At 43.9% G+C, this 25,639-nt stretch overlaps 1 long non-coding RNA gene across 3 annotated transcripts; it reads right to left on the bottom strand.

Annotated features, from left to right (window-relative positions):
- Window positions 1-3,896: 3,896 nt before the first annotated feature.
- LOC121472630 lies at window positions 3,897-25,581 on the bottom strand. Of its 3 annotated transcripts, none has more exons than XR_005982959.1 (4): window positions 24,509-25,581; window positions 22,886-23,044; window positions 15,262-16,446; window positions 3,897-4,855 (listed from the first exon to the last, which is right to left on the bottom strand). It is a non-coding gene; the product is annotated as an uncharacterized LOC121472630 (long non-coding RNA). The 3 variants fall into 3 exon arrangements; XR_005982960.1 differs by lacking the exon at window positions 3,897-4,855 and adding an exon at window positions 21,686-21,802 and having other exon boundaries at window positions 11,446-16,446; XR_005982958.1 differs by lacking the exon at window positions 3,897-4,855 and having other exon boundaries at window positions 11,446-16,446; window positions 24,509-25,337.
- Window positions 25,582-25,639: the final 58 nt, after the last annotated feature.

The raw sequence follows: 25,639 nt of genomic DNA on the forward strand, positions 1-25,639 counted from the left end.
CATATGTCATGTGAATCCAACCACCTGAAACTAATATGGAAAAAAAGGGAGCCAAACTTTGGAATGTGCTGGATGTTGTAGAGACTAAGGATCATCTCTTAGAACATAACTTGTTGTAGCAGGAAGAAACCTTGGAGGTGACTGGTTCCAACTTCCTATTCTATGGCACCAAGAGAGAGGGCTTGAATTACCCAAGATCACACCATAGAGCCAGGGGGAAAGAAAGAACAAATGTCAAGTTGTGTTTACATGTCAGATAAAGGCTTTCTTCACCACTCTGGGGATAGGAGATATACAACTCTCTTTGGGTAAAAGGCCAGGCGATCCTTCCATATACCATTTTATCACTTGAAAGTCTCAAAAGTAAAGTCTCTCTGTGGTGGTGTTTTGTTTTGTTTTGTTTTGTTTTCCTGAGTAATCCAGGCAGACTTGGTTTCACTTCTTAGTCTTAGGGCTTCTCACAGCAGTTTACAAACGATGTCTTTACTTATCGCTGTGGCCATCCGCCTGTAACCCATAGCCCCAGTTTAACCAAAAGAAACACAAAAACAGACAAACTCCAACTGAGGGACATTCTGCAAAGAACCTGACCAGTACCCCTCAAAACTGTCAAGGTCATCAAAAACAAGGGAAGCCTGAGAAACTATCACAGATCAGAGGAGCCTAAGGAGACGTGGCAATTAAAGGCCCTGAGGGATCCTGGAGCAGGAGACCATTAGGGGAAAACTAGCAAAATCTGAATTAAGTGTAGAGTTTAGTTGACAGTTTGTAACAACCCTGGCCTCTTAGTTGGAACAAATACACCATGGTGTGTAAGACGTTAACATCGTAGACAGAAATTCTGTACTATTTTCAGGACTTCTCAGTGAACCTAAACCTACTTTAAACTAAAGCATTCATTTAAAAAAAAATTGTATATGGTGCCTTTCAGTTTACATCAGGCTGGAGCCTTTATCACATGTTTAATAACAGTACCTGTCACACAATAGGTGTGGGATAACAAGCATCTAAGAGAGGAGAGCAGAAACAAGGGAAGGAAGGAGGAATGGAGAAGAGAGAGGCAAGAAGAAAGAGGAAGAGTGAAGGGAGAGGATAGGTAGGCAGCAGATGTGAAAGGAAACGTCACCATCCAGCAACTGATGACCAGTGAAAGAGAAGGTGCGATATTCCTTTCCTGGAGGTTGTTGGCCATAGAACAGATTGAAACATTGATCCTTGCTATGGGGCCTGTAGACCTTGGTAATATGATGCTATGTAAAAGAAGCCAGACACAAAGACCACATATTGAATGATTCCATTTACGTAAAATGTCTAGAAAAGACAACCCACAGAATAGAAAGTAGGTTGTTAGTTGCTAGGGACTGGGAGCAGGAGGGAACAGGTAGTGGTAGCTAATGGGTATGAGCTTGCTTTTAGGGGCGATGAAAACATTCTGCTATTAGAGGTGAGGGTCACACAATCTTGTGAATATACTGAAGTGGTTAAAATTGCCCACTCTAAAAGGGTGCATCTTATGGTGTATGAATTATGTAATAAACTAAAAAATAAAATGAAAATATTAAGTAAATACAACCTAATCTATGCTTTTAAGGAGCTCCTTGTCCTTCCTCTTGGACACCCCCAAACTCACCAAGGAGGCCTGAGCCAGTCTAAACCCACTTTGCTCAGCCAGGGAGCTCACAGTCTAGAGAAAGGGATGTGTCTGCAAATAGCCCACAACCCACAGCTTCTCATACAGTGTGCTGAACCCGAGAACAGAGGCCCAGAGCAAGAGGAGATGGGAGAGATGGGAGCCTGGATTCCCAGGCCCCAGGCAGAGGTAGGTCATAGAAAGTTTTGCAGAGGAGAGGATATCATTTCAGCATGAGGAGCCTTGAGGCGTGAGGAATGGATTGATTCTGAAATACAGTTTCTGTGTTGGTGATGATCTCCACTCCCCATTTCACAATGATTGTTTCCTTGTTCGTCCTCCACAGATCTTTAGAGGTAGCCTGTAATATCATCACCAAAGCCCCAGTAGGACCCAAGGTGACTCAGCTACTCAAAGGTAAGCCTCATAAAAAATGAAAACTGTTTTTGGACTCCTTGAGCCAGCCAGGAGGAAGGGAGTACTTTTTTTTTTTTAATCTGATTTCAAGTACCTCAAAACGCTGGGTGACTGTGGCTGGAAACGGAGTGTCATTGACATGTGAGGGACTTGGAAGAGAACTGAGAACTCTCCATCCCAGGTGTGAGCTTAGAGGGGAAAGAAACCTGCAAACTGTGCCTGATAGCCTTGCCAGCCTATCAGAGGAAGAACAAAGCCTGTGCAATCAAAAAAACAGCCCTGCTGCTTACCAGCTGTGCCATCTTAGGAAGTAGGGGTTCTGAGCCTCAGTTTACTTCTGTGGAATGTGGGGATGTGGTCCCTCGCCTGCTGGGTTGCTTTGAGAGTTAAAAAAAGATAATGTGTGTAAAGCATCCAGATTACTATTGTGCAAATAAGAGACTCTCAATATATTGCAGATATTTTTATCATTATAATTACTATTATCATTATAGAGTTGCCTTGTCATTTGGAGGGTGTTTGAAAATAAATTTCTATCCAAAACTCCCTCTTGGTTTATTCTAAAATCGATTCCAAGAACAAATTGAGCTTTTATTCTGGGGCTAAATTGCAAATGCAGTTCCTATATCATTTCATAATGAGTTGTTTGTGATGAGATCACAGAACCACAGAAACAAAATTAGAGACAGAGAAGCTCCTGTGCATTTGTACCTTCTCTGTAAAACAAATCAGGCCTCTGCGGATATACTGAGGATGAGAGATCCCATCCTTAAAATATCCCAAGCTTTAAAATGAAATCTGGGGATCCCTGGGTGGCGCAGCGGTTTGGCGCCTGCCTTTGACCTAGGGCGCGATCCTGGAGACCCGGGATCGAATCCCACATCGGGTTCCCGGTGCATGGAGCCTGCTTCTCCCTCTGCCTGTGCCTCTGTCTGTCTGTCTGTCTGTCTCTCTCTATCATAAATAAATAAAAATTAAAAAAAATAAAAAATAAAATGAAATCTGATTTCAAAGTCCATCTCTTACTAAGTCTTCAGCACTGTATAATGTACTACTTAAAAGTAATGCCATGGGATACATAACACAATATTCAATAGAACGAGAAGGAGAAGAAGAGAAGGAGGAAGGGGAAAGGGGGCAGGAGAAAGGGGTAAGGCACAGGCATTGGTATTTTTAAAAACACCCCGGGTGATTCCAGCGTGCAGCCAGTGGCTCATTGGATGGTACCAGTTCCCTTTGGCACCTAACCCCATACCCCTGGGTAAACAGTAAACAGGAAATACTTGTTTCTCTGTGTCTCCGTATGGGCCCAGTTGGGTTTAGTAAAAAAAAAAAATTGCACCAGCCTGACTTATGTCTTAATAGATATTGCTGGCAGCCACGTGCTTATTGTAAAACAATTACTAGGAGCGCTGGAAGCCCCAATAGATCAAGGACAAGGCTGCACGTTCTCATTTATGTGTTAATGGGGGAGCCCAAGGCCTCAGGTGGGTGAGCGTTGCCCTTTAAACACCGGATGACTTACAAGGAATTTCAGATATTTGCTGGACACTTTAAGCTGTTGATTTGGTCACAGGCATTACATCGAAAGAAAGAAAGGAAGAAAGGAAGGAAAAAGAAAGGAAGAAAGGAAGGAAAAAGAAATGAAGAAAGGAAAAAGAAAGAAAAATTTCAAGAATCTTACAAATGAAAGCAGAGTTGTTTCTTTACGGTGTTCTCGCATAGCTGTTTTCAAGTGATTTCCTGGTTTTTTTCCCCCCATTGGTGTGGCCACTAGATGGCACACAGTACAAAACATTAGCCCTGATGGGGCTGCATTTATGTCTCTGCAAAGGGAATCCCAGGGAGGGGTGCCAGATGAAGCAAATAAAAATGGAAGACTCCCAATTAAACTTAATTTCAGACAAACATGTATTTCATGGGACACCACATTTACACTGAAAAATAACTTGCCGTTTATCTGAAATTCAAATTTAAACAGGTGTTCTGTATTTTATCTGACAATCTTAATCAGAGGGGACTTTAGGGAATAAGTAGATAATCCAGTGGCTCTCCGCTACTCCAGATACTAGAATTTTTGGTGGCATGCTTGAAGGAATCAAAGATTCAAAGCAACAGGAAACAAGCCAGCAATTATTATAACACAATCACAATTATAGTGTAATAGAGTTTTCTGTCCAAACCCCCTGACAGTTAACCCTTTACTCCTTGGTTTACCTAAGCCATTGTGTGAGTCCAGCTATCCCTGCCCTGATCACATCTCTTAAGCAATCAAAGCAAGTCCTGGAATACTCCAGCAATCACTCTTGCTTTCTCAGCAAGGGCTTGAGTGTGACTTTGCCCAATGCCTCCTTGCTCTTAAAGTAAGCTGGACCTACATTACTTTGAGAAATAGGATCAATGTTCAGTTTGACAGAGAATGGCATAAATAACCATGTGTAAGAAAAGCAAATGTTACATGTTGAACAAAATTTGGTGGCATACATGTAAAGGTTGGTGCTGTGCCTCCTGTTAAGCTGACATCCCTTGGCCAGCCTCACGTTCAATCCCTCATGGAGAAGAAAAAGCAGAAACACCAGCATCCTGAGCTCTTTCTTGATGTGAATTGGCGAATCTCTCTACTTGACCACGAGCTTTCTCCAGGAAAGGACTATACTTATAGCTTCCTGCACAGAGAAGCGCTGAAAGCTAACCTCAATTTCAGGGCTCTGTACCTCAGATCAGTGTTGTACTCAACACACTTTTTAGACAGATTGGTTGCCCCAGTTTTGTGGTCCAAGTTCTGTCTACCTGTGGGACAACTGGGTCCTGAGAAGGAGAAAAAGGCAGAAAGAAGGGAAAGAGAAAAGCAAAAGTTAGCAATAGTTTAAAAAGTTAACCTGAAAGATGACCCAGCTAGAGCCCACTGTGATAACTGACTTCTTTCTACTGAGTGAGGAGAGGAAGGCCTGGTGGTCAGAAATCCTAACCCACTGTTAGGATCTTGATTCTTTCTCCTACAGAATGAATGCTTGTAGTAAGAGATATGTGTGAGAACACAATCCAGTCTCTTTTTTCTCCCCACCCCAACTTCCCCTAGATCTATTTCTTTCTAACACCTTTATTGAGCTCTGATTCACACATCTCAAGTGTAAAATCAGTGGGTTTTGATGTATTCACAGAGTTGTGCAACCAACAGTAACAATCAATTTTACAATGTTTTCATCATCCCAAAAAGAAACCCTACACCCATTAGTGGCCACTCTGCATTACTCCCCAGCCACCACCCCTAGCCCTAAGCAACCACTAACCTGCTTTGATCCCTATAAATTGGCCTACTCTGGACATTTCATATACATGGAATCATATAGTATGTGGTCTTTTGTGTCTGGCTTTTATCACTGAGTATAATGTCAAGATTCATCCAGGTTGTAGCATGTGTCAGTACTTCATTCTTTTCTCTGCTAATTAATATTTCCATTGTAAGGATATACCATATTCTATGTAACCATTTATCAGTTGATGGACATTTGGGTTGTTTTCGCTTTTTGGCTATTATGAATAAGGCTGCTGTGAACCTTCGTGTACCAGTTCACAATCCATTCTGTGACTCTGCTCCAGGTCTTGTAAACACATTGAGAAGGATCAACTCTCTTGCTTCTAGAAACTCAGTTACAGTAGAGCAGCCCCATGGGGATGCTGCCTCCACCATAAGAACAAAAAAAGAATATTCGTTTAACTGGGGGAGAGGAAACACCTGGTGGGGCTGCTGAAGACCTCTTTTGGGCAGACTTTTGACAAGTTATGTGAGTTCTTGGGCTCAGCGGAGTTTAGAGAAGATTACAAGGTTTTCCATCTGCAGAATGGGTACATGATCCCTTTGCCTCCTCCAGACAGTCTATAACTACCACATCCACATCTAAGAAAATTTGGGTCATAAAGTCACATCATGGTTAGATAGTTTTGTAAGAATGATCAGACAATGATATGTTTGGGAAATTCTTACCTTCTGAGATATCCTGAATGCCTTAGGTGAACACATGGATAAACATGAAAAAGAAAAGAGCCTGCATTTTTCTGATTTTCCCCCACCACCCTCAAGGCATAACGGTCCTTGAGAGGAAGCCGAGCACTCCTTCTTGGGAGGGAGGGGAGGAATCAATCATGAAGTGAGTCATCCTTACTCCCCTGCTGAGAGGCTCTTACCCTGGGAACTGTGCACATCTGCATGGATTCATTCCACACAACTTACGGAGCACTTTCTGTGTGCCAAGTGCTGCAGATAAAAATACCTCATCACTTTGCAAGTGAGGAAATTGAGACTCAGAGTTCCCAAGATAACATAGTAAATGATGTAGCTGAGATTTTACCCAAGTCTGACCACAGAGAAGCCATCATACTCATCAACAATGATTAAAATTCAGTTCCAGGGCACCTGAGTGACTCAGTTGGTGAAGTGTCTGACTCTTGATCTCAGCTCAGATCTTGCTGTCAGCTTCATGAGTTCAAGCCCTGCATTGGGCTCCATGCTGGGTATGAAACCTACATTAAAAAAAGTGGGGAGTCCCTGGGTGGCTCAGCGGTTTAGCACCTGCCTTCAGCCCAGGGCGTGACCCTGGAGTCCTGGGATCAAGTCCCACATCAGGCTCCTTGCATGGAGCCTGCTTCTCCCTCTGCCTGTGTCTCTGCCTCTCTCTCTGTCTCTCTCTCTCTCTCTCTCTCTCTCTCTGTCTCTGTCTTTCATGAATAAATAACAAATCTTTTTTTTTTAAAGTGCATTCCCTACCCTCAAGATTAGAATCTAGGAGGAAAACAGATAAATAAGTAAAAAAATGCAAGGAGACAGAGTGGTACTAGAGGTGAGAAGCATAAGAAATCATGGGGTAAAACCAAGGGCACTGAAGCCAATGATGGATAGGAGAGCATGAGTTTTCCCCCAAGAAGATGAAGTTTGTAAGACAAGGAAGAAATCTTACAGGGAAAGGCAGGGAAAGGGGGCTTGCTTCTAGAGAGAGAGAGAGAGAGAGAGACAGCAGCAGCAGCAGCAGCTACAAAGGCTTCACGGTGGCAGGGAGCTTTAAGAAGTCTGTTAAAAGATCAGTGATTGGAGGAGAGGGTATGAGTGGCCATCCAGAGTGGTGACAGATGGTCAGAGGTCACTAACAAAGGGCCTTTTATATCACACTGAAAGTTGGATTTTATTCTGAAACTTACAGGGAGCCATTTAAGGCTTTTAAACTGAGAAAGGAGGTAATCTAAAATTTTACTGAGGGCACCTGGCTGGCTCAGTGGTTGAGTGTTTACCTTTGGCTCAGGGCATAATCCCAGGGTCCTGGGATTGAGCCCCAACTCCAGCCCCTCCACGAGCCTGCTTCTCCCTCTGCCTGTGTCTTTGCCTTTCTCTGTGTGTCTCTCATGAGTAAATAAACACAGTCTTTGAAAAAAATAAAATAAAATTTTACCGAGTTTACTTATGGAAAATGGATTAGAAGGAGCACAGGTAAAAGCTAAAAATACTCAAAACCTGTTCCAAACCTGCTCCATGCCGAACCACCTGTTGTCCAGGAGAGATGCCCTGCTCTCACAGGGGCACTGGCTTCACTATCCTCCTGGTTAGGCTCCTACCTCTTCTTGCGCTCACCCCACTGGAGTAGACCACCATGTAAAAACCCTAAGGAGAGTTGCTTCGTAGATAAGGTTTCTGGATTCTTGTAAGTCTGAAATGTCTTCATTCTGCCCTCACTCTTAATGGAAAGCATTCCAGGTTGAAAAACAGTTCCCTTCCAAACTTTGTAGGCATGGCTTTGTCATCTTGTGGTGACACCAGTCCGGTTGTCCTTCCTTTAATTTCCCATTTGAAAGAATCATCTGTGCTTCACATCCTCTTAGACATCATCCTTTGGTTGTACTGGCCTTCTTGTAGTTTCTTTGACTATCAAGCTCGCATATTCTTGCTCCTTTCCTCTTCCTGAAATTTCCTTCCCCAACTCTGCTCACAGCTGGTGTCATTTCATTCAGGTCCGAGTTCAAGTGTCTGCTCTCAGAGAGGCGTCCCTTTAGCAACCTAGCGAGACTAGTAAACACTAGATGTGCCAAAAATATTTATCGCATTAATTTAAAATAGTTATTTCTAATTAGGATTCTTTGGGAATATTTCAGAAGGTAGGTAGTATTTGGACTAGACCAAATTCACAATCGAATTCATTTTTGGCTATTTGTATGGAAAAAAGGTGAATTTCAAATCCCTACTTCACATAATACATAGAAATGTATTCAGATTTATTTATTCAGATTCCTTATAAATCTGAGTGTAAAAGAAAAACTAGTAAATAGAATAAAAAAAAAGTCGTCATCGCCTTGGAGGATGGCAGATTCTTGAATAGGACACTAAAATAAAACAGTAAACTGGGGCACCTGGGTAGCACAGTTGGTTAAGCATCCAAATCTTGGTTTCAGCCCAGGTCATGATCTCAGGGTTGTAAGATTGAGCCCTGCTTTGCACGGGCTCCATGCTCAGCAGGGAATCTGCTTAAGACTTTCTCTCCCTTTCCCTCTGCCCCTCCTCCCAGTTCTCTTGCTCTTGCAAATAAATAAATCAATCTTTAAAAATAAAACCCAGTAAACTCGACTAGACTAAAATGTCAAAAGTTCTATTCATCAAAAGACATCATTAAGACAGTGAAAAGGCAAGTGAGAAAAGATATTTGCAATATACAGTACTCAGACTCATTTTCAGAATAAAGAACTTGCACAATTAATAAGAAAAAAGGAAGACAACACAATGGAAGAATGAGCAAAATATTTAAACAGACATTGCCCAAAAGAAGATATCCAAGCCCCCAATAAATGTATGAAAATAGTGCATAATTTCACTATTCCCCAAAGATGCAAATTAAAGGCACAATGCAATACCACTACACCTTCGCTGCCTCAGTCCATACGTGCTGCTATAACAAAACACCATAGACAGAGTGGCTTATAGACAGCAGACAATCATTTCTCATAGTTCTGGAGGCTGGGAAGTCCCACAGTGTGGGCGTGTATGGTGAGGACACACTTTCTGTTTCATAGATTATGCTTTCTAGCTGTAATATTGACAAAGGATCTCTCTGGGGCCTTTTATAAGGGCACCAATCCATCATCATCTCCTAAAGCCCTCATCATCTATATACATCAAATTCGGGATTAGGTTTCAACATCTGAATTTGATGGGATGTATTCAAACCATATTCACCAAACATAGCTGAAATGAAAAAGAGAAACAGTGCCAAATGTGGGCAAGTGGTTGTATCTCCTAGGGCTCTCATATTCTGTGGTGGGTATATATTTACCAACCCCTTTGGAAGTAGCAATTGAAGCTAAATATATACACACTTATGGCTTAGCAATCCTACTCCTGGGTAAATACCAATAGAATTGTGTGCATATATCCATCAAATGATCTTTAACAAAAGTATGTTCACAGCAGAACTATTAGTAATAGCTGAAAGCGGGAAACTGCCAAAATCTCCCTCAACAGTGGAATGGATAAATAAATTGTGATATAGTCATAAAATGGAGTACTATTTAGCAATGCTAATAAATAAACTATTATTACATGTGAAAACATGAAAGAACCTCATAAAATATGTTTAGTAAAAGAAGCAATGCACAAAAGATTTTATATTTTTTTTATTCCATTTATGTAAAATTCAAAAACAGGCAAAACTAATCTATGAGTTTAAAGTCAAGGTATTAGTAATCATTGCTTTCTACTGGGTGTTGGTGGGGAATGAGGGACTGATAGCAGTGGGAGAGGGCACCCAGGGGATTTCTGGAGTGTTGATGTTTTAGCTTTTTATCTAGATGCTGGTCAGGTAGGTGTATTCAGTTTGTGAAAATGCATCAATGTATACACTTAGGATTTGTGCACTTAACTGTATGCATGTTATATTTAAATGTCAAAAAATTGTTGTGGTGATTAAGTTAATAAATTACTAAGTTCAGTGACTATTATGTGGCAAACACCCACTATATGTTGACTTAAATTTCATAGTATAGTGGCCAGTGACCATGTAAGTCAAAGTGAGATACTCATTTAGCAGCACAAAAAGTAGATTTAAAAAACTGGGTCATGGGGGTGCCTGGGTAGCTCAGTCGGTTAAATGCCTGACTCTTGGTTTCAACTTGGATCATGATCTCAGGCTCAGGCTGAGTGTGGAGTCTGCTAAAGATTCTCTCTCTCTGGGGATCCCTGGTGGCTCAGTGGTTTAGCGCCTGCCTTCGGCCCAGGGCATGATCCTGGAGTCCCAGGATCAAGTCCCATGTCAGGTTCCCTACATGGAGCCTGCTTCTCCCTCTGTCTGTGTCTCTGCATCTCTCTCTCTCTCTCTCTCTCTCTCTCTCTCTCTCGCTGTCTCTCATGAATAAATAAATAAAATCTTTAAAGAAAAAAAAAGATTCTCTCTCTCCTTCTCTCTCTCCCCCTCACCTCCTCTCTTAAAAAAAAAAAAATGACTAGGTCACGCCCAGTAGGATGGCTATCATCAAAAACAAAAACAAACCAAAAAACTAGAAAATAAGTGTTGGCAATGACGTGGAGAAATTGGAAATCTTGTACAATGTTGGTGGTAATGTAAAATGGTGCGGCCATTGTGGAAAGTGGATGGCAGATTCTCAAAAATTTTAAATGGAATTAGCAAATGGCCCAGCAATTTCACTTCTGAGTATATACTTGAAAGAACTGAAAACAGGAACTTGAACAGAAATTTGTACACCAAAATGCAAAGCAGCATGGTTCACAGTCACCAAAAGTTAGAAATAACACCACCAGTGGATGTCCCCCAGGGGACAAATGGATAAACAAAATGTGGTACATACAGACAATGGAATAGTATTCAGCCTTAAAAATGAATGAAATGTTGACACCTACTACAGCATGGATGAATCTTGAAGACGCTGTGCTAAGTGAGATAAGCAAGACACAAAAGGATAAATATTATTACCAAAAAAAGCCCTTTCTGCACTGCTGTGCAATATTGTCTTTGTCATAAATTAGTATGTTAAGTGACCTATATATGTCAGTCTATTTTCACACTCTTCCTTTACCTATTTGTCTATCCTTGCGTCAAAAACCACACTGTTTTAAGGGCTGTAGCCTTATCATATATCATGTTATATGGTAGTGTGACCCTTCTAGCTCTGTTCTTTGACATTATCTTGGCCTTTTATATTTCTTATATATTTTAGGTTCATTCTGCTTATCAACTTCCATTTTTAAAAAATATTTATTAGAGAGAGAGAGAGAAGGAGTGGGGGGAGGGGCAGACAGAGAGGGAGAAGCAGACTCCCCTGCTGAGCAGAAAGCCCGACTTAAGGCTTGAGGCTTGTGGCTGGATCCCAGGACCCCAGGATCACGACCTGAGCTGAAAGCAGACACTTAACCAACTGAGAGCCACCCAGGTGCCCCTCAATTTCCAGTTTTTAAAAAAATGCTGGGAGTTTGATTGGAGTTACATGAAATCTATTCATCAATTTAAGGAGAAGAGCCAGCCTTTCAAGGAGGAACTATTATTACCTCCATTATTGAAATGAGAAAACTAAGATTTGGAGAGAGTCCATTACTGGCCCAAGGTCACACAGCCAGGGTTCAAATCCAGCGCTGCACTTTTGTACCTCTGATTTCAGAGCTTTTGCATCAAACTGTTCCTTCCAAGTAGACTAAAGTATTTCTACAACTTCTGTCACGACTCGGACATTAAGCCTCGAGGATGGAGATTAGGCCACCCATGTTTGTATCTCCTCAGCTCCTAAACCGTGCCCAGGACCAGAGTGCTCAGTAAATATCCATTATGTGATTTGCTAAATCAGTGAATGAGTAAGGGGATGAATCACTAGCTTCTGAGAACACAATTGAACGCTGACAGCTAAATGTATTTGTATTTGCCCCTTAGATACAAACACCTGAAACAAACAAGCAAAGAAAGCTAACACCAACCAAACAAAATTTTGTTTTGTTACATTTTAACTCCCAAGTGCCTAAGTCTTACCACAGTAAATTAGACCCAATGTGGAATTCTATCCCTGAAGGTGACATCCAAGGGCATGTGTTGGCTGGGAACATCCTTCATCCCTAACATCCACCTAACTGCTGTAGATTTCCTCCAGACCTCCATCCAGCGTGTTATCACTCTGATCCAGCTGCCAGGACCCAGTTGTTGTCACAGCTACAGAGGCCATGTGATCAGTGTTGTTGGGTGGAAGGGGAGTTTGTAGGATATGGACAGCTCTGCATCCACTTCTCCTCCTGAACAGCAGTCTTGTTTCCTTTATTGGAATGATCTCTTCTGCACCAAGCATAGTCTTGTGGGGCCTACCTATCCCCAGGTGTGGGCATCCCACACCTGACCAGTCTGATGTTCGTTGCCTGGGAATAGGATCTTGAGCAGAGAGCAAACAAGCAGGGACTGGCTGCAGCAGTGCCCAGGCAGCTCCTCCAAGGGGATCACTGCTGACATTCCTCAACCATAATCCCGGGGCTCCAGTCAGTTCTCGGAGCCCCCAGTGGACTTCCAATACATTTCTCTTCTTCTTAAGTTAGGTTGAGTCACAACCAAAAGAATCCTAACTGATACAGAATCTAATACTAGAAGTGGGCTGATACAAGGCTAAACTGACATATTTGGATGAAGGAGAGAATTTTTTTTAAGATTTTATTTATCTATTCATGAGAGACACAGAGAGAAGCAGAGACATAAGCAGAGGGAGAAGCAGGCTCCCTGTAGGGAGCCCGATAAGGGACTTGATCCTAGGACCCAAGGATCACGACCTGAGCCGAAGGCAGTCGCTCAACCATGGAACCACCCAGATGTCCCAGAAAGAATTGATGCAAGAATTTAGCGGTCCTTTTTTATGTTCTATAACCCTGTTACCTGTTAAGCCTGAGACTCATACTATGTGCTTCCTGAGTCTTTAACATTAAAAGATATTGTAAGAAAATTTCAAATTTTGGAGTGTGCTAGTAACTTTTTCAGCAAGGTCTTCCAAGAATGATTAAACTGAACCTGATCCATCTAAAAGTAAGAGAGGGAAAAAAATACAGATTCACTAAGAGTTGCCTTTTTGCCAATGATTTGTAGTTACAATTGTCTGCGAGTCTGAGAAAATCTCAATTCTCTACCCTCAAATCAAAGTTAGCAGAAGAAAGTTATTTAGAAGAAGAAAGTGAGAAGAAGTTCTGTAGTTGGACCAGAGACACAAAGCAGAAAGTAAGATTAAGGCCTGGGAGATACCCCTTCCCAGGTACCTCCTGTGATGCCTGGAACAAAGAAGTCAATGCACCCCTTGGGGAGGTGCAACAGGAGGTAGCCAGGGAGCAGCAAAGAAGAGCAGTTAGTCTCCCCTAGGACTGTGGAACCAGCCTGCCTGTGTGTGCATCGCTGCTCCACCACTTGGGAACAGATTCTTTACTGCCCCATGACCCTTGTTTGCAAAGGGGGAGACAGCTCCTGTCTCATACGGTTGCTGTGAGGCTTAAGTCTACATAAAGCCTTTAGAACAGTGCCCACCCCATAGTAAGCAATCAGTAAAGGTTGCTCCTATTATTTTTGTTGTTATTGTGAGGAAAGGGGTACTTCTATGAGTCATTCCCACCTAGCTTGTTGTTTTAGATGATTCTCAAGTAGAGGCCAAGATAGAAATTAAAACCTAGCCAGAGCATCTGGGCCTATTGCCAGGCCATGACTGTCCTAGACAGGTCTAGTTCAAAGACTAAGACATGATAAGATGCCAGACTTTCGTTACTATCCATGGCATTAGCAAATAGTAGCAAATAAACCAAGATCCCATTTGATTTTTAAGGGCATCATTTTGCCAGAGAAACCTCAGACCTGGTCCACATGGTCTACGATAATGATTTCTACTCCTGAGCTCGTAGCAGTAGGAAGAGAGCTGTTAAAACAGTGTAGCCCCCAAAAGGGCCATCCTCCTCCATGGACTTGTCATATGTCCATGAAAGACAACAAAGAAGGGATTTTCCCAAAGAGACGGGCAGGGGCCACAGAGGGCAAAGGGCAAAGGGAAGCCTTCTGGAGGACAGCACTGGGGAGGATAGATGCTTGGTGCTAAGGAAGGATGTCCATGTGATTTCTGGCAGAGAATGACATGGTGACTGCTGAGAGTTGTATCCTCTCCTTTCCTTTTCCAAATGAGAACTTTTAATGCAATTGCCCTGTTCTCCCTCCATTACTGCTTATTGACTGTATCAGTGGGGATTCAATTTACCATTTAGCCTCACTGGACTGCAGAGGACCATAGCAGCTCCCCACACGAGGACCACAAATCACCCAGAGAACCAGACCACACGAAGTCCTGGCTTGTCTCTTTGGGAAAAAGAGGTTGACTGTGTTTGTTTAGAGAGTGGAGTTTTTGAAGCTATATTTATAGGGATACAGGCAAGTGTGGGTATTGGTCATTTCAAGGGCATGGGCTGTACTGGTTGGATGTTTGTGCAACTCAGCATTTACTCACTCTTCTTCTGATAAAGTGACCCCTCCAAATGTGGTTTGGTTAGCATCATGATCCTGCCTCCAGATCTAGGGATGGTCTGTGATTCTCTTCAGCCAGTCAGCATACCTGATCCCGTGGCTATGTGAAGAGAACCAATGAAATTGGACACATATGCTAAGTCTGGAAAAAGAAGAGTCCTTCCCATCTCTCCCTTCATCTCTTTAATGGAAGTTGGAGGAGAGGACCTACCTTCTTCTGGATGCCGTCTTGTCAAGACGTGAGATGGGTGATCACTGTGGGTGATGGGAAAAGGATGGGATCCATCCTTTTCAATTACATAACTCAGTTGTGGTTTAAGGCAGTTTGAATTAGGTTTTTTTGTCACTTACAGCATAAGGAGTTCTAACAAGTGCACTAGCAGAGTTAGTGCTTTTATCTTTTAATAAGAAGAACTGTTATTTATCCAGAGCTGTATGGTTTACAAAGCATTTGCACAGACAATTCTCTTGATTTTGTCATCTCCTCTGTGGGGTAGGCAGACTGTGCATTATCATCTTTCTCGTACTACATGAGGAGACTGGGGTGGAGGGATCCTACTTTGCCCAAAGACACCCAGCCAGTAATTGGAGGAGCTGGGGCTCAATCCCAGGTGTGACTCCAGGAAAAAGTCTCATGTTGCAACAGGGTTGCACAGAAGCCATCACAAAACACAGCAAGTCAGAAGAGATACAGACACACATCCAACCCACCTGATTTCTTAGCCTCAGATTCTCAATCTCAGTGCCTGGGTTTCAAATCCTGAGCCCCAGTTCAGCTGCTTCTGCGGGAGGGGAAGTGACTCCATTTGAGATATCTCTGGTGCAGTCAAGCGAGAGGTCATTTTCCCTTGTGGTTTCATTGATTTTTATGAGGAGGGAGTCTGTGATCTTAGTTGGAAATATTTATGCTTTAAGGAGAGAAATTTAGGGGGCTCAGTGATATCTGTAGGCCAGTCACTCCCAAGGACCTTCTTAATTTGGTGATTCCTCCCCGTGGGCCCCCTCCCTCTGTCTGTGTTCCAGGGCGGGATTGAGCAGCCAATGTATTTATGAGACTGGCACTCCAGAGCCCACGTGGAGGAGTAAATCACAAGTGAATGCACCGCCGGGACGGGGCAGCCTCCCTTGTCCTGGCGGCACTTCAAAGCTTCCTGAGCCATCCCTAAGAACAGCCCGTCTCAGGAGAGCTCCGTGCAACCCTCTGATGACTCTGGCCCCATATTCTCCAAGATGTGCAGGCTCTCCGTCCTTTATGTCTACACCCCTCTCCGGCGGTTAGCCATGCCTGTTGGCAGAAGGAGACACTGGGGCACAGGGAGGCTGAGGTTGCAAACTTAACAGGAGCTGAGCCCATCCTCCAGATGTCGGTCTGGGGTTTCATCTACCTGTGCTTCAGACCTGAAGGGCCAGGACTTGTCTTGTCCCTCTGGGCAATCCCCATCTCTAGCACATATCCAGTAATAGCTAGCATTCAGTACCTTTTTGCAGAGAGAGTGGACAATTTTGCTGTCCCAGTGTTTATGCCAAATTTTATTAAAGCCCAGTTTGAATTTCCAATTCATTTAGACCACAGAGAACAAAGAATTTAAGATTCTCATCAACACTGCCTATGTCCAAACTGATTCCTTAGTGATTTCTTAGGCACCAAATAAAAACATTTGATGTTAGTATAATTGCTTTGTTGTTAATAGACAGCAACCCATGACACTGGCCTAGCTATGCCCATCTCAGAGATGAAGAAACTGATACACGGAGAGGCTGGGTAATTTACCAAAGTCCCGCAGTTAAGTGACAAAGACAGGACTAAAACCCGGGTCTTTTCATTCTGAGTCCAGTATTCTTCTCACCCAAGGTTGTGTTTTTGTCCTGGCCTTCTGAGGGACGCTGAAGAGGCTTCTGTGGAAGAAGATGGAACGAAGGAGGAGAAATCTCTGACTTTGAGGAAATGAAGCAGAAAGATGAGGGTTGCCTATGCTTATCCCATTTCCTGAGCACCTGCTGCACACCAGCCTCATGCTTCCAGGGGAAGACTGCCAAGGGAGTGGAAGCTTCCAGAGCCTCCCTTATGCAGATCTTCCCAAGAGCCTAGGGTAATGGGTGCCATCAGTTCACTACATGGAAGTACTTGAAACTCTAAGCTCATATATTAAGTATCTGATGGAGGTTTTCCAAATTTGACAACAACCCTGAAAAAGTGCCTGACATGTTGAATAATGAGTTGTAAAACTGAATAATACCCTTTCAATAATCAAAATCAAATTTTGACCAGCCATGCTAAGAAAAGACCAAATTATCTCTCTCCTCTGGCTGGAAGATATTTTTTTTTAAGATTTTGTTCTTAAGTAATCTCTAGACCCAACGTGGGGCTTGAACTCATGACCCCAATATCAAGAGTTGCATGCTCTACCAACTCAGCCAGCCAGGCGCCCCTGACTATGGAAAATATTGCAAAATCTTTGTCATGTTGACAAGTGATCAAAAAGTATGCAGTTAAAATGTAGGAAAGAATGTATTTTAAAGAGGTATGGTGAGGTGACTTTTTTAATTGTCATTTTTCTGAATTTTGTGATATTTGTGGTATTTACCAGCTTTTAAAATGTTTGGGGGTTTTGACATTTCTAATTCTAAATAAGTGTTCATTTTGTGCCTAATTTATCGTTGTAATTTTGCATTCTCCTTTCGTAAAGAGGGTCCTGTCAAGTTGTGAAGGTGTCAGGCCCTATGCAATTTGAGTCTGTCCCTGCATGGGTCATCTCATTTAAATTATAATAACTCTTTGGAAGAATTATTATTGTTATTTTCATTTTACAGATGAAGAAACTAAGGTTTAGAGATGATCATTTTGCCCCAGATCCCAGAAAATGGAAAGGATCAAAGCCTGGTTTCAAACTCAGATTTGTCTCAAAGCCCTTGCTCTTCCTCCTACGTTACTATCTGAACCAACTCATTTGTGGAAACTCCTTGCCGATTCAGCCACTTTAATGCTTTGGGAATCCATGGCTTTAAAGTATGTACACAAACCCTTTGATTCTTTTCCCTCCCTAACTCCCCTCCCCTAGAGGGCAGGGTGGACTTAGTGACTTTCTTCCAACAAATAGAATATGGAAGAAACAATGGTGCCTGGTGGGGTCTTAAACTGCGCTGTGGCTTCCTTCTTGCTTTCTCTCTGTTGGATCGCTTACCACAGGGAGAAGCTAACTATTGTGTCAGGAAGACACTCAAGAAGCCCTACAGAGAGGTCCTCATGGTGAGAAATAGGCCTCCAGTCGACAGATATGTGATGAGCTATCTTGGAAGCAAACGCTCCAAGCCCCAGGCAAGCCTTCAGATTACCCAGCCAACATCTTTACCACAGTCTCATGGGAGACCCTGATCCATGAAAGGAGGAATCCAGCCTGAAAGCCAAATGCCCACAGCCCTGATGGGTCCTCGTGTTCACCTACTAGGTGTGGAGACAGCTGCACTGTATCCTCTGTGACCAGAAACTCGATCTGCATGTGGTGGGCCAATCCCATGAGGTCTGTGGACACCCCAAGAACAAAAACAACTGGTCTGAGGAAAGGGGACAACTGCAGAGGCTTTGAGCGGCCACTCCACGTGTCCCAGAGGAACTCTCGTGCCTAGGCTACTCCCTTGTGTGGGGACACCCACAGGGCTCTGTGGATGCAGATTTGACAGTGACGTGGGGATGCAGGAACTACCCTGTGGGGTCTTTTGGGGGATCCAATCCTGACCCAAAGTGAGGGACATTATAAGAAGGATGCCAACACATGCATTTTCTGGCTTGTCGGGTGGCCCCTACCTGAAAGTCTTCTCTGTGCCCTCCCATTTCCTTCTTGTCAGATAAGGCGTTCCCAGCTGGGTACACCTCTCCCTGCAGGGTCTTCAGGTCCTCACTTGCTAATAGTGAGCAGAGGGGGAATCAAGTCTCTTTGATTTGTCATTGGCATTCCCAGGATATGGGGTTTTTGATGCCAAAATGGGGACAATTCTGGGCAAATGGGAGAGTTGGTCACCTGCTGTCTTTTAAATAAGCAGGAAGCCAGATAAACCCGGATGGTTGTTTTAAATAAAAAATTAATGATAATATTTATTACTCACCTTCAAGAGAGCTTATCTTAACAATAAATAAAGCCTTTTTGTACTGCATTTCTTCAGGAAAGTCCATACCTCTTTCAGTAGAAAGAAATGGAAGGAAAAAAGAAAACAGTTCTGTTTCCTAGACTTGTCCTCTCTTAAAGTTCAGTTCTCTTAGCAGCACTTGCAAATAACTCACCTGAAAAACTGTGCTTTTCTATAAAAACAAGTAAGGTGAGAGGTTAAGTTGTCCTGGGAATAAACATGCATACAAGCAAGAAAGCTATTTAATTTAAAATGTCTTCACAGGACATCTAATTTTTACAGGCTTGCCCTCTTCTTGACTATTCAGTATCAGCCTACAAAATCCATCGGGCAAAAAAACAAAACAAAACAAAAAAAACCAAAATCCATCGGGCAAGAAAAGTAACTTTTTTTTTTTTTTAAGTGCTTAGCGTAATTTCTATCAGGAGTCTCCACTGTATCATGGTGGTGGGAATTCTACCCTAGCCAATTCTGGAGTCCTCAACTTTTCTTCAAGGTTGCATCTGAATTCAGGTTTGGGAGACCTAACATATCGCTGAGGTACAGGGCAAGGATCAGGGCAACTGCTCATACTATAAGCAAATTCTTACTGAGCACCTGTCTGACGTAGGTCAGACACTAAGTGCTTTATACATTCTCTCTTTTGATCTCAGATAAGTATTGATCTGCACCATTTTTATGCCCATTTTACACATGAGGCACAGAGAAAAGACTTACCCAGGTAGTAAGAGGCAGAGCTGAGATTTGAAACGTAACAGCCTGGTTCTAGAGGCAACCCACCTAAGGTCATTCATTTAACAAATATTGATCAATCACCTATTACCTGACCCAGGCCCACAGGCTGGAGCAGTGAACTAAAGCGAACAGACACCACCCCCTCCACCCCCCCATCAAGGAGTTCCCATCCTGGTCTCTATGCCCCGCTGCCTCTTTGCAGCAGCCATGAGACATCCACATCCCAATGCTGATCCCCTAGGCAGCCTTTCTCCTTGTTCCCATTCTAGAGGACCCTTCAGACCTAGGGACCCTCTTTTTACTTCCATACCCCTCCTAGGGAGATGAGCATTCATTGTGCTGTGTGCACCATGCTGGCCAGAGGGGGACTTTGCAGGGCTAAGACCTCTTCTATTTGCAACTGCTTTCAAACCCAGGGCATTGGGCTCTCTCACCATGTTAATGCCCAGGGAACAAGTCAACAAGTCCAGGGCCATGTCAGGCACCTCTGACCTGCACACCTGCTGTCTGATCGCACAACTTGCCAGACATCTAGCTCAAAGGAGGAACAAGGTCTGGTGCTCCATTTCTCAGGGGGTCTAGCACACCTCTTTCCTCCCCCTATCTCCTTTCCTAGGGGCAGGAAAACTGGCTCTAACTCAGCTGGTTTGCTCTACATGCTGAGTTTCTTCACAGCCACAGATTTTTGAGTTTCAAAACCCTAAAGCCTTCTTTGCTCTCTACAGAAAATGCCTCCAACTGGCTGTGTGTGACTGATTCCAAGTGGCAGAGGGGTCAAACAGGGAATAACAGAAATATCAAGGGGAATGAAACCACCAGTCAATGTTGCATGACATTTCTGCCTATCATAATTTCTGCATATCAGGCCCTGTAAATAAATACTTTTCATGCATTATTAATATTCACAATAGCTCTGACACACACCTCTTTGTGCCTCAGTTTACTCACTTGTAAAGTAGAAATAAAAATAGTACCCACTTCATAGGTGGCTGAGAAGAAGGAGCAAAAAAGTTTCCAAGTGCCCTGAATGATTTCTGGCAAAGAGAAAGTGCCGCATAAAATGTTAGTCATTAATATTATTGTAATAATTTCTTGTCATGTTCATTTTGCCCTTTACACACATTATAGGGCGAGGATGTATTTTAAAAGCATGTGTCTCTATCCTTTGCACGTGCCAGGGTCTGGCACATATTCAGTATATGCTGAATTTTAATTGAATGAACAAAATGTTGTGCTTTGTGTTCTGTCTCTTAAAAAAATCAGATTTGCCGTGGTTAAGTCACTTGACTTCCCCCTGCCTTCCACCCTCCACCATCCCTTGTAGGAGATTGTATTTCTTAGAGTTGTCAGAGCTGGAAAAGACCTGGGAGATCCTGTGGTCTAACCTCAGTTTACAGAGAAGGGTTTTGAGCCCCAGGAAGGGAAAGGGAAGTGGCTGTGGTCACTCGGTTAGTACCAAAGGAAGGACTTATAATCCAGCAGACTGGAGAAGTCTAATCACATCTTGTTCATGGCCATTCTCTGACAAATAGAGCTCATCCCTTCCTTGTACTCATTACTCACTGACAACACTTCATGGACACCCACCCTATTACATGCCTCAGGGGGGCCTGGATGACTCAGTTGGTAGAGCATACAACTCTTGATCTTGGAGTCATGAGTTCGAGGCCCATGTTGGGTGTGGAACCCACCTTTTAAAAAAATAAATAAAATATTTTTTTAAAAAATGGATAGAGGCCTCAGTGCTACCTAGGTCAGGGTTTAAATCCCAGGTGCATCATTTGGAGGTGCACCTTAATTTGCCTTTTAGATAAATTAAGCCTTCATTTTGTTGGTTTCTAATGGGAGTAATAATAGAGAGTGTGTAGGAGCTCTGTGAGGGTGAGATGAGCTAATGTGTTAATGTCTCTAGCACATCATAGAAATTCTTGTTTCCTCCCTGCCTTCCCCACCCCCTGTTCTGATAGCAAACCAGAGAAATGGAAGACAGGACCCTTCTTCCAGGAGGCTATCATCAAAGATATCACCGTATATCTTTCCAAGAATGAAGAAGCTGGAGCAGAGATGAGCTGAAGGGAACATCAGTGCAGGTGGAAAGTTAATAGGGGATGTCTTACAGAAGAGGCAATCCTATAGTTCCAAAAGAGAGAAATAAGGTGGATTGCCAGAGGGCAGCATAAAGTTTATCCAGTGTGCTTTCCTGAGAGACCATCTGTATAAAGTAGCCTTCCCTCACTCTCTCCTGCATACCCTATCTTTGTTTATCCACGGCACTTACATTGCTGGCTCACGCATTCATGTTTCTGGAATGGTCTGCATTCCCAACTAGAATGTATGCTCCGTGAGAAGAGAGACTTGTGTCTTATGTTCAGCGCTCCAGATCCTAGAACAACATCTAACGTATAATAGCTGTTCAGAAAATATTTGTTGAATGAGTAAGGAGTGACAAGTTACAAAGGTGGGAACTGAACTATCTTGGGAGGAAAGGAAAGAGTCTATGTTTAAACTATTGAGAAATACCGTGGATGGTGGTAAGGTACTCAGTGCTGAGACGTGATCACTTCCTATGGCAAAGGGTGACCTGTGCTGTGGAGCTGGTGGAGTAGCTTCGCTCCCTAGAAGGCCCACATTCCTGACCTTTGGCCAGCTCCTCTCACTCTCCTACCAGCTGTGAGCCTAGAGAGATAACCTCCCCCCTGCCCAAGACTCCAGGTGCCTTCAGGTTAGCCCTTTACGCAGGGGTCATCTGTAGTCACTGCATTTGACTTGGCTGAGTGTTGGCCCAGGGAGAGCAAAGTGTTGGAAAGACCAGATCCTCAGAACCCACAAAGAACATAACCAAATCACCAAGCATCTTGTTTGTGTTGGGGGGTGAGGTAAACTCTAGGAGCCTTCACCCATAAAACTGTCTGCAGTATTGAAAACATGCTTCATAAAAACTCCCTGGTGACCAGGAATGTACCCTTCTCACGTGGGATGGAACTAAAAACATCTCGAAAACCTGAATTACGGCGGCTCGCCTAGTTTTGCTGGTGTACAGCAGGGGGCGCGGTTGCTACAAATGTTAGTAGTTAAACATTGACTCCCTTATAACCTGATTACCAGCTCACCGTGTTTACAGCTTTGCACAGACACTTGGCCCTGGTTCTTAACACTGAATAGTTAACAGGTGTGCCAGAAGAACCTGGCTTACTCAAACCGTTTGAAGGATAACACTTTCCTGGTTGGCATCCTCTTGACCATAACTAGTTCTTTTTTTACAAAAAATGTTTTCATCTGTATCCGTTCTCACCAGGTAAGATAAGCTTTCCTCCCAAAGAGCTTATTTATCCCAAGGATTAATGTTTGGTGCCCTGAGAATCCCTGGGTTAGAAGAATGCCCTGCTGCCCGAAATGAGGAGGCCTAAGTCCCGCCCACTGGCTCGAAGAAAATCTGGACAATACTTCTGGATCAAGCCCAGTCCTCCCAAGAACTGACCTTATTAGGGCTGCAAGGGAAGTTGTCTGGGAAACTGCTCCTTGGCTTCCCTTGGAAGTGATACACAGTCATTGGAAGAAGAAAGCTGTCCCCTGGAAATCCCAAAATCTCATGGGTGCATGAGAGCTTCTGAAGGCCAGCTGTGGCAGGGATGATCACCTGTTTAGGGACCGGACCACAGATTTGCATTTCTAAGAGTGCAGAGCTTACAGAATAAGGAGTGAACAAAGGGTGCCCTCCTTACCTCCAACCCTTCACCCTCTCCTAAAGCAACAAGCAAGCCCCCAAGGCTGGCTCAGCTTCACCAGATCCTGCTTGGATGGCCTTGGGATGCTTAAGTCGCCACATGAGTCAGGAGAGTACCAAGACTGGGGACATGCAGATACTTTGCTCTTTTCTGGAGTCTTGGACCTTCACTGTTTCCAACAAGCTTGCGCCTAGTTCTTCTAGCAAAGGAGGGCAGTGAGCTCCCAAGAAGTTCTAGTGCTCCTCATGGCTCAAGGACATGGAGACCCCACATCCAGGCCGACTCGGGATCTTAGGACCAAGCAAAGGGAGCAGCCAGGAGGTCCCTTCTGGCTCCTCACCTCCCTCTCCCTTCTTCCACACCACTCCAGAGGATGGAGGTGCCAGAGAGAAAGAGGCTGGGAAACAAAGGTGGCTTTCACCCAGAGCCAGCTGAAAAGGGACAACTGTGGCAGGGTCTGCAGCCCTGAAGCAGGGTGCCGTCCTGTGACTCTGAGCTCAAAAATGTGTGAAATTTCTTTTTGCTGGGTATTGTACATCAAGCGGAACCTGTTCTCAGAGAAACATTCCATTTCACAGACCCTAATGGCTTTCCTCTGTGCTGATGCATTAATGAGGCTCCGGCTCGTTCTAATCAGAAGGAAGCCATGCAGATAATTGCCTGAATTTTTAATTCAGGGTTATGATAGGGGAATCAAAGTCACACTGCAGTTGCTGAGGCTGCCTCTAGTTCCGGGCCATTGACTTTTGCAATTTTCTTTGATTTCCCCCCCTCCGTCTCTTTTTCCCCGCCCCCACTGAGTCTCTCTCTCTCTCTCTCTCTCTCTCTCTCTCTCTCTCTCTCTCAGGCTTGGTAGAGACTGACAGTTTCGGGGTGGGGCAGGGTGGAGGAATAGGGACAGCCCTTGGGGTCTCCTGTACAGTCTCTCTTCCTCCTCCTTCACTTTTTAAATCCCCACCCCCACCCCATGAAAGAGTGGATGCGGCCTGCACCTGTCACCCCAGGGCTGGTTCTGGGAGAGTGCTCTGCAACTAGCCCCCCCACTCAGGGTCTCCATGCCCGTAAGCAAAGACAGGAAATTTGCCCCAGGAGAGGATCTCCCTTGGCAATTTACTTCTCATTTCATTTCAGTTCTTTGGGGGCAGGGGAGAGAAATGGAAAGGCAACAGGGGAAGAAACCAGGTGACCGGAGCAGCTAGCTCAGTGTCTTCCAGTTCCCTGCACAGGTGATTGCTCTAGGTTAGTGCTGGGACCAAGGGCAGATGAGAAGCTGGCGGGATCCACATGCGGGGGTTTTTCCTAAATTACCTATCCCCCGACCTAGCAATCACTGAGAGCTAGAATTTCAAAGAATTTGCAGAACTCTGAGAACTTACAGGTGGTGGAAAGAGGTGAATTCAAACTGGTTGTAATGATACGCCACCAACCAGCACATAAACAAGAAACCAGACGCTGGTACCGAAAGAGGCCCGCTGATGTTGGCCAGTTTTTCCAGTCTCCTGGACCTTGGAGTGACAGAGAATTTGCCAGGGCGAGAGTCAGCCTTTCTGGCTCAACTCCAACCAGGCAAGCTGGCTTTTCCAGGAGAGCGACTGTTCCTCCAAGGGAAAGCTCTTCCAGCACCTCTTGGGCTGTCGATATCAACACTTAGAAGTACACGTTTATACTTTAAGCCAGTAGTAGTAGTAGAGTGGGTCTTCCCCTTCCAGACTGGGCAGCTGAAGCGCTGGGCACCAGTCATGTGCCTCTAAGAGCAGAATCTATTTCCACATCTCTGATTCTTTGTAGGTTCCGGATTCCTCCATTTGGGAGAAAGATAAGACACTTGGGCTGTGACTGAGCATCTTCTAGCCAACAACAAGACTTGATGCCATCTTGTTCCACTTAATCCTGCCAGTGCCTTGTGAAGGAGAGGTGACTGCCTCGACTTTACAGATCAGGAAAATCAGGTTCACTGGAGAGAAACAGAAATGGTACCCCCATCTGTACCTCACCTTCCAGTGGAAGCTTTCTTCTGTAGAATCCTGAAGTGTCTTTAAAGATGCGTTCTCGGGGCTTGGGTGATGCTATTGCTAACACAGTCTTTCCAACTGCTGGCTGCAGCCTTCCGAAATTATAAGGAGCAGTTGCCTTTAATATGCTGGTGGAATTTGCCCTCCATGAGGTTTTTGTTTCCTCAATAAAATCTCACCTCATGCTTGAATAGCACCTCTCTCCCAAGAGTGCCAAAGCAACTGTAAATATGCTCTGCAGTCATCCAAACACTAAGGGATAAAGGGGAGAAGACTGAACTCCTTAAGAACATTCCATCTCTGTCCAACTTGTGATATTTTAAGATGCTACAGAGTGTCTCAAAGGATGTTTGTGAACTTCTGTTGAACTAATGCGAAGTCACTGTCTATTTCTTTTAATCAAATGAGCACACAAACAGAAAAGACTTGTGCTTTGGAACACCTGTAGGCAGAGTTAGGGTCTCACTTATTCATCCAGTCAGCAAACTGGTTGGA

This window comes from Vulpes lagopus, chromosome 12 (genome assembly GCF_018345385.1).
Source record: "Vulpes lagopus strain Blue_001 chromosome 12, ASM1834538v1, whole genome shotgun sequence".
Classification (NCBI taxonomy): domain Eukaryota; kingdom Metazoa; phylum Chordata; class Mammalia; order Carnivora; family Canidae; genus Vulpes; species Vulpes lagopus.